Consider the following 10999-nt stretch of genomic DNA (forward strand, 5'->3'; position numbering starts at 1 on the left):
CCAAAAAATACCATCCAAATCAAAATCTGGGACATGAACCATGAAGGCCAGCTCTGTACTTTCCATTTTCAGCAAGAAGATGAATCCTTATGCACAAAGAGTGTGCAAACTAATAGCCAATAAAATGATAAGTGTGTCAATCAATTATAGTACTAGTTTCTATTAAGCTTCCTTCATCTTCTTTGCGTCCCAAATATGGCACTCTGCTAAGCATGAGAATTTCAAAAAAATAACCTATGAATGGAAAGATTGAAATATGGAGCCTTCACAACCAAGATTAGCTAGACAATCAGCCAGTTTATTGCCCTCCCTCAGAGTATGAGAGAAACAAGTAGCTTGAAAAGAGTCAATTAAATCCCAGCATTGTTGAAGGATATAGGTTAGTTTCCAAGTATGAGAAGATTATAAGAGACAAGTATTTATAATTACCTGAGAATGCATTTCTTTATTTTCAAAGGTAGAGAGTTGCAATTTCCAAGACTAAGAGATATAATTTCATCTTGTCCACTTTTAAATAGGGGAGATCACATTTGTTAATTTGTGATAATCAATATTTTTGATAATATTATACTAATAATTAGATCTTGTTCATATTAGAATGACATGTATTCATTAGATTAAAAAAAATTTAAATGTAATGATGATGTGACCTAAAATTTAAGATATATTGATATAGTGACTATGGTTAGTGAGATCTCTCCACTACTAGTGTCTAAACGACATATGAGAACTTTTGATAAAATGCACTTTTATTAATTAATTTAAAATTTACAAATGAATGTTACTTTATTAAAAAAAATTTAAAAATGATATGAAAGTGCATTTTGACCCCTCCATAGCCAAAACCAAAATTCTTAGAAATGTATCCATCTGCAGGGCAAATTGGCTAGTTCATCTTCCACAAACATTTCCCATATGATAAGTAAGATAATCTAACTGATTAAATAGTCCATTGTAGCCAATGCAGGCATTTGATTTTGCAAATATTGCACTTGAAAAGATATGGTTCCCAGATTTTGTACAACGTCGAATTCTCACCACTAAACTACAGCCACAATTTTTAGGGAGTTGATGTGGCGTAAAAGTTTTCTACTGTTTCTTGCAACAGCAATTTTGTTAGGACCGGACCGCATAGTGTTTTTTGAAAACACTTAAAGAAGAGATGTTTATAATGCTTACAATCCATTAAATTGGCTGGTTAACTCTTGACGACCGCAAGTTTGAACATTCTACATCAAATTATGCATAGATTTGTTATTTGAGCTAGTTATCCCCCATGTATCATTGAAGAGTTACAAAATGCTTTGAATATCTTCTTGTGGCGCAGACAGAGTGGAACTTGTTTATAGCCTTGGATACTTCTCATCGTATGCTTTTGTAATCCATACCTTTGTTAAGAATCTATTGCAATAATAATGCAATCAAAAACCGAAAAAGCTCCAATTTGGCTTTAGGGAAGCTACACTGGGGTGCAATTTCCTCTAATTATGCAAATTTTGGAAAATAAATTAGGATTATGCGTTACCGTTATTCATTTGTTGCAGAGTACTTTCGTAAAATTGGCCTATGCGGGTCCCGAATACTATATACCTAATTATTGGCATTCCTTTTCTTTTAAAATCACATAATGATTAGTAAATTCATTCCTTTTCTTTTAAATTTACATAATGACTACTAAAATCAATTATATGAGAAATTTTGATTTTTTAATATTTATAATTTTCTTCTTGGTAGAATCCTTCTAAGAATTGGAAAGCTGCTTAGTAATTTTCTTCTCACTAACTATAGACTTAACTACATATCTTGGGATGTTGTTATCTCAGGTTTGAAGAGGATCCACAATAAAATAAAATAAAAGATACTGGTTCTATTTATAGGCTCTGGCTAATCTCTAGACAAAATGTATCAAAGAGTTAACAAAAAAACTGCCCCTCGTCAGTTTAATATATGTTGAACAGATGTTTAATATTTATTGCATTTCAAAGAAACGATTTGGGTGTGCAGGGCATCAAATTTGAGACCTAAAAGTGTAGGTTAGTCTTACCATATTGAACACGTTTTTGTCAGAGGACACAATAATTGTACAGAGAGCACTAATTTTGACTTTGGATTGGTTGCATTGTTTGAGACATGAAATGATAAACAAATATTTTTTTTCTACAAAGGGGATTCCTCCTGCAATTTTGTGTTTTTCTTTTTATTAAAAGAATGGTTTGTTTTGGTTGTTGTGTGCCTGCAAATTTGTGTTATACGTATTTGTATTTATTCTGATCTGAGTATGGTCAATTTGCAATATAAAATATGAAGTAATTAGCTAGTTCGCAGCATCATTGGGGTTAATAAAATGGCATTGTGCATGCATGTTAAATCACCGATGTGCCAATATTAAATAAGAAAAATGTCTGATTGAACATGGAATGCTGCGAAATATGGCTACCAATGGAAGACGACTTTTCTCGTTTGTTTTTGCATAAAAACACACCATGATGCTCTTGCCCTGGGAAAGGTAAACCACCACCACCAATGTTGGGGGTATTTTATCTTTTTAAATTCAAGTCAATTTCAATAATTCTTAATAGCCAAAAAAAACTTACAATTCACATTGCTATGAAGATAAGTTTGCAACATTTGATACTTTTTATTTGAACTGTTGCGTTAGTGCACATGTAAAATCAAGAGCTTTTGTTATTATTATTCAAGTTATTAGTAGATTGATATGGACTTACAAGCTATCTTATTTCATTCATTTATTCTATTCTTTTGTATATTGAATAGATGTAATTGTAATCCCATGTTCATCAAGAATACTCATGGCACCATGGAGTAATATACCATGCAATTCCTTAAGAGTTTCTTTCTTAACATAATTTGTAAGAAGAGGGAGAGAGGGAATGAAGGGGCAAGAGAGAGACCTAGTCCTTCTATGTTCAATCCATCAAGTGCACTTTCCATTAAACCCTTATTGGATGTACAGGAGCTCCAACTTATTAAATCTCTATGGTTTAGAGTCTTTTGTCTTAATGGGAGCTCAAATTATATTTGTCACTTCAAGCTTATGCCACCACCATCCTTGAGTCTAGAAGGGAGTAATAATTTGATAAGAATGTTGAGGAATCATGTGTCTAACATGAGTAACTTAGCTTCCCAACTCTTATGAATTCAAGGGCCTTGATGAATTGACATTTGTAATTACTTGACATTTGTGTTGTTGGAATGAAGTGCATGAACACTATCTTTTCTTGCAAATGAACCAATTTTAGGCTTCATTTCATATTGCTCTAAAGATTAATTCCACAACACTTCTCTATTCATAATTTTTGTGTTAGTTGACATGTGCATTCAAGAGCTTCTATCGCTACTCAAGCTAATAGTAGACGATGAGTATTCATCATCATCAATTGATATAGACTCACATGCACATTTTTCTTCATTCCTTTGTTGAGTTACTTTGTATATTAAATGGATGTAGTTGCAATCCCATGCTCATCAAGAATATTAATGACACCATGGAGTAATATATCATACAATTTCTTAATACTTTCATTCTTAATACAATTCATAACAAGATTCTCCACAACTAGTTTTCTTCTTGATTATAGCAACACTTTCTCTTCAACTGAATATTTTGTAACCAGTTGATGTACAATCATAGTTTTATCTTTGCTACCACATCAACAGACATACCAAATTGATCCCAAGCCACCAACTTGAGTTGAAACAAGAAAAAGCAAAAATGTTATTGGACACATGTTATTAAAATTATCAATCCAATATACGAGATGCTATATAACAAAATGAGAGGGAGTAGGGCATAGGTGAGAACCTATATTTTTAAAAATATCTACAACTAACTATTTTTAAAAAAAAATTCACATAAATCAAACTTCTCCACACATTATATAACTCATCACTTATATCTCTTTACTTCATATCTAGTTATATCTACTCTAAACTAAGCATGCTAATAGTGGGAACATGGTGCTTTGCTTCCTTTTATAATTAATATTTTAATTTTTTTAAGATATTTTGCATTTAAAAATTAGATATTATTTTCTAAAATATTTTTTGTCCATTTTTTATTTTAAATTGTATGTTAAATTTTTAATCAACATTTCAGATCACACTCTACGATCTGTTATTGAGAATTGACAAGAGACCCAAAGAAGAAAGCTTTGATTTAGAATATATATATTGATGCAAAAATATCTGACACACTTGAATGTAGGAAACACAAGCATTACTAACATGAATTGTAGAAATTCCATGTCTCTTATTATTTCATACTTATGATCATGTTTGCTATTTATTTAGAGGCATACATATTTGCTTTGTAGTAAGACAATGAAATTAGATCAAAGAACATATGAACAATTATTTACTTATATTATTTTTGCTTTATCTAATATACAAGTAATAATTCATCTTTGCAATACATACATACATACATATACATAAGGTTTTGTATTGTTCTATCATTGTTAAATTTGTATATTTTTTATTAAGGGGTTGTGCTTTATTATGCACTTAATTTTACTTACCCTAGATTCCCTTTGACACTTCACCAGGATTTTACTTTTTGAATTATGTAATAATACCATTGATTTTTATAAATTTGAAATTAATTTGTAGTTCTTTATCTTTCATGCATTCCTTGTAATGGGCAATCTATATTGAATAAGCTACTTATGAGTACAATGTTCCATTGAGTAGGAGTTGGTACTTACACCCTACTTTTTTGATATATATATATATATATATATATATATATATATATATAAAGAAATGTAGATGTTCATTTTGAGATTCACTGTAATAGTCTACAAGAATGATCATGAGGTCCATTTGATTAAATAAAACACAATGTTCATCAAGAAAATCTAATATGATGCATTTACGCAAGCCAAATCTCATAATCAAAGAGTTGGTCTATTTTATTAGATATTAGAAGCAAGTCCATATGATACATACATGATTATAGATCCTTATTGTCTAATGATGTTCGTATTTAGATGTACATATTCTCCTTTTGAAGGTATCTATAAGCTTGGTACTCTTATGAACAACTCCTAGTACAATACATAATATAAATATCTTTCTTACTATAAGAATTTTCCTTAGGGCAAGATTCACTCAAGATCGTAGAACTCGAACACAAGCACAACTATAGACCAAAAAAGAGTATGATCAATATTTCAGAGTATGTCCTCATACATTGCTCTATATTGTATGTACAAACACACTAGGAGTGTCTGTATATAAAGGCCTCTTAGGAAGCGCCCAGAATGTCTCTAGAAAGAGCTAGGAGACAAGATAAGCATGACAACTAAGCACACGTCTTATCCATCATTCTAGATGAGTGGATAAGAATGACAAGGTGTATCTCAAGTGGAGATGTTCTAGACACCATTGCTTAATTAGTGTGTTAACTCTTGTGTTGTAGACACCATGTGTATAAATAAGGTGTGAACCCCTGTATTAACATGACAACTCACAAGAGTATGCATACTCCTATGTGACTAATAAATAAATAATAAAAATATGCATTAACCCTATATAGCCTACCTAAAAACTATAATAATATAAATGCTCCTTCCCATATTACATCTAACTCCTTTGACTTCCATTCACAAGTCATCCTTCCATAACATTCTTCATTTACAAACCACATATCATACTACTCTACCATTCATCTTATGTATAGCCCTTGGAATTAAATCTTAATATGCGATATTTAAACCATCAGCTTTGAAAGTAGTATAACACATGCCTATATAAGCAAAGAGATACAAGAAAAGTGGCAAGCACTAATCATTATACTTTGCATCTTTCAATCCATTATAGGATGTTATATTTTCATGGTTTAGGATACATGGACCAATCCATTTTTCAAAGCTCAAAAGCTACTGCTCACTATCTACTTTAAAGTTTATAATGGAAAATTGGCAATCATATATCCAATTGAGGTATCTTCAAATATTATAATGTCTCTGCTAACAAAAATGTGTTTAATATGATAATTGGTAGGGTACCGGCTACGGTGTAACATATTTGCACTGAGCCGGGAAAGCTGTGGCTACACGACCTGGTCTGCTCTCATCGTATGTCCTTAATTGACAGTACAGTCAGTTGCCATGCAAAATTATTGTCAGCCAAATAGTTCATGCAATGACAAAGGATATTAATACTATATTTTTTTAAACCAAATTTTTTTCTAATACTTTAGTTTGATGTGTAAAAGTTATTATATTTTTTTAAAAATAGATAATATATATTGTTTCAAATGTGCAATTATTTTGTTTCACTGTATATGGGAAACTTTAAAAAATAAATTAAACTATAATTTTTAAAAATATTATATGGTTTAATTAGATGCATACATAGTGTTGAATGGTAAGTTCATATTATTATATGTTATTTTAAATATCTTAAGTAAAAATTATAAATAATTTTTTTAATTTAGAATTAAGATAAAAATGTATATTATTTAGTTTTAAATAATTTATTAATAATAAGCTCTTAGATCTTTTTTAACTTTATTATTATATCATATTAAAATAATTAATATTTAAAATATTAATCAATTAGATATATTACATATTATGTAATATAAATTTTCATACTAGTCAAAATTATCAAAGGCACGGTAACTTGATTCTTAGTGGACTATTTTGTGAAGCATTCAATTTCAACACTAGTAAACCAAGGGCCCATTGATATAACCTTGTATTTTGTTGGTGCGATCCTCTTTAATACCGCTGAACTTGTTGCATCTATGTTTAATAAGAATTAATAGAAAAAATGTAATATCAATAATATAATTATTTCAATATATAAAAACTTGAATAAACTTTAAATCATTAAATGTAAGTATTAACATAGAAATTTTGTTTAAATCATAATTAAAACTAGCAACTGAACCTTTAGTAAGATGCAATAGGTAAGCCCAAGAGATATTGAGGAAAATAGACTAGGTATTTTTTAAATACAAAATATTAGTTCAAATTATAAAGACAACCTTAACTCATTATCCTAATCTTAGTCATTTAAAAACCTCTGACTTTAATCACAAAACTAACCATGCTTCTTAATGTAACCTCAATCCTTACCTTAACACTAACTCTAATCCAAATCGTAACCCTAATTATAATACTAAGTATGATTAACCCTTTGATTATAACTTTTAAATATTAATCTAATCATAATTCTAACTATGAAATAAATAAAAAACTAATTAAAAATATTATTCCTAATATAAAAGATAAATGTATGAACACTAAGTCTAATTGTATATTGCAATTTAGAATATTTTTTGTATTTGCTATTATAACATTTTGTAAACACCTTAACACTCACTTGAATTGAATCAAAATTATAACCCTAATTATAATTAACCCTTTAACTATAACTCTTGAACTTTAAATCTTATGTAACCGTAATTATAATCATAAAGAGAAAATTATTTAAAATGTTATGAATAATATTTTAACAATAGATATTTATGATACACACACTTACACACTTTAGAATTATAACAAGACTTAAATGTAAAAGTAAAATTTAAATATTTTTTTAATTTTTATATTATAACATTTTGTCAAATGGTTGACAAATCAAATTAAAGCTAAAAAATAATTAAAACATGGAAATAACCAAAAAAATCTTAAGAACTTTATAAATAAAACAAAAATCTTAGGATTTATGAAAACTAAATAATTTTTTTTTCTAAATTATAACTTAAAACTAAAATTTAAAAGAAATGATACATGAATGCTCCAACAAAATATTATTAAAATATTTTAATCTCTTTTTAAAAATTTTAGATGAGGTTTAATTTTTTACATTCTATGACCATATTATCACCACGTTGTAGCACCTTTCAATCTACATTTCAAACTAAAATATAAATTCACACAAAAAGTGGATTTTGACTTGAATACGAACTTTGTACATATTCATGCAAAAATTAGTTTTGATTGTGAATTCAATTTAAAAAATTACAAGAATTAGTTCTTTTAATTTTGATGTGCACTAAGAAGAAATTTTATTTAAATCATAATTAAACATATTAGTATAACATAATCTTAAAACAAAATTAATTTTTCTATCTTTTATAATTACTTTGTTTAATTTTTATCCAATAATAATTTAATTCACAATCTTATAATGCATCATTTAAATACTAATTTTATATTACCTATTCTAGTTAACTAAACAATTATGAAATAATACTTATAAATAAGTTTTTGATTAAAAAAACTATTATCATTTTAAAAATTATTTAATATTTTCTAAAAGATAATAAGTATTTTTAATTCTTTTAATATTTTTTTATTTTAAAACTATCCAAAAAAAAAATTAAATTTTTTTTTTTACTCATGATTCGAAATATTGAAATAAAAAATTATTATCCATAATTTTTACACATTAAATTAAAACTATAAAGAGATTTGATTAATAAAAATTCATAATTTTTACACATTAAACTACAACTATGAAAAGATTTGGTTAATAAAAACAAAGTATATATCTTCAATTAAAATGTTTTGCAGCGCAATTACTATATTTGGCTGACGGCATCTGACTGTACTGTCAGCATAGGACATCAGTGCGAGCAGCCTAGGTGTTTGGACGGGCAGTGGCTCGGTGCAAATATGTTGCACCGTAGCCGGTGCCCAATGGGAGGGGGGTTAAAGAAAGGGTAAATTGAATGGCAAAGCTTCATTCATTCAGTACTGAAGTATTTGACAATGCAGATTCTGTCGACACCAACCCAGATTAATGTCATATTTCCACTTGCCCACGTTACTGTCTTATCAAACTTCTCTCATAGAATTTATTACGTTTGATCCAATATTCCTCAGAGCTTAATTTCTAATGAGTTTCTCCTCTAATTCATGGAATCCTATTATTCATTCAAGTAGGCATATTCTTCTTTTATGAATAGTTTGACGATGATGATCAAAACCCCGAGACACAATGAGAAAAGGCATAGATTGATTGTTGTTCTAGGAAGCTGCCTAGAAGCACTACAATATGACTCACTGGTCAAACGAAGCTATCTAGAAGCACTGTCCTCTAACCCACTTAAGAAGCTGCCTAGAAGCACTACAATATTAACCCACTTAATGCAAAATGAAGCTTCCTCAAAGCACAGCTACCCAACGTCTAGGGGAGAGGACTCAAAAGTCGTGCACCCTAACTTTGGAGAGTTCAAAATATGTCGAAACGAAAAAAAAAATGATACTTTTTTTTACATCATCTTCTTCAGGTAGTTAAGTGTTTAAAACTAAGGTCTTGAGTCACGACTATCAAAATTGATGTCCATTTAACTCGATATTGTATGAAGTGTTCAATTCGCCATTTTTTGGACCCCCTACCGCTCATAGTTAATTACCACCCCATATCTTTGATTATCGATGTCCCATAAGTTGAACATTCCAACATGTTAATTGACCATATATATGACCTTATATAAACATTCTGACTTTATTAGTTGCATACTATAATATTTATACATAAATGATTTTGAGCTATATTTACTTATTATATATCTAATTAAATAACAAAAATGAGCATATAAAAGTTTTTTTTAAGAACTAATAATTATTATTAAAAAATGTATTATTAAAGCTCTTATAACCTAACCCTAATTATATTTTATAACATTTAACCTACATCTTTCTACATCTAATGCTAGATCTTTCTACGTCTTTATCGGATGCAGTTTGTTGTGAAGGTGGCTGTTTTGAGGTGCATGCAGGTACTTTAGTGGACACGTTTCAGGCGATTTAGTTGTCACGAAAAACCAAACCTTGCATTTTCTTCTGTGCTTTGTTTCTCTGGTGAGGGTTTTTACATTTTGCTTGCATTTTGTTTCCGACTTTGTATGGAATGTTTGTCGCTGCCAGTGTTGTTAACATCTCATGTCGTGTGGCAAGGATTAGCAAAGATGGACATCGAGGGGAGTAGACACGATATTCTCTTTGCAACTCCATGTGAGAAGACACGAAAATGGCTCTGCAAATCCATTGTAGAAGACACGAAGGTGTTTATGGGTCTATATAGTAAATGCTTCAACCTTCAACAGATTGGGTATATTGTTCATAAAATCTACTCCAACAAGGTTCGGCCCCTACTATGGCACATTAAGGGTAGGTGCACCAATTTACAGTGGCGATTCATTGTTATAACTTATTGCTTTCTACAGATTTCCTATATTTTTTCATGATTTTCGCCTTACTCTGTATCTGGGCAGGGAAGCTTCATAGTCAAATGCAAAACAGAAGAGATGGAGATTTCTACAAATGTGTCTATGGACACACAAAAATTTCAAGGATTTGGCATATTTCGAGCAGGTAAGGTCTTTATCAGACATTACTGGGCAAATGACCTAGGCGTTCGTTTCTACAATTATGGGTGGTCATAGATTTTTATTTTTGCATCATTTCATGGATTTGTTAGTTTATATTTCAAGTTTAACCCTTGTCATAACCTTGAGTTTTTATTATCTGATTCTAGATCTAAAGGGGTTTTGTCTTTTCGTTAATCAAATTGTTGTTCCATGCTTCGATGTGTGAGATTTGGTGTATTCCTGTGATTGTTTGGATCTATGTGACCAAGAATTGTTTGGTTATGTATTCCTCCGATTGTTTGGATCTACAGTGTTTAAAAGCTTATATTAGGCATTGAAAGGGAACGGCTCGGAGGGGTTGTATATTTTGTAAATAATCTTTTTTCATGCATTTTTGGAATTTTATAAACCCTTGCCCCCAATTTATTTTGTGATTACGTTTATATAATCGCACTTCATGAGTACGTCTCCTTGAGGAATCATTATCCTCTTTATAATGGGGGAATCATTATCCTGAAGATAGTCACTGGCTGTCACCCTTCCTTACTTCCAACGCAATGTTTACTTTTGGCTTTTTACACCAACAGGTTCCTCAAAAAATCCACAGCCACCATTCATGTTGAGGAACATTACAAAGTAGCATATAAT

Source organism: Cupressus sempervirens, chromosome 5 (assembly GCF_028749045.1).
Source record: "Cupressus sempervirens isolate cs-2001-9-10 chromosome 5, ASM2874904v1, whole genome shotgun sequence".
NCBI lineage: Eukaryota > Viridiplantae > Streptophyta > Pinopsida > Cupressales > Cupressaceae > Cupressus > Cupressus sempervirens.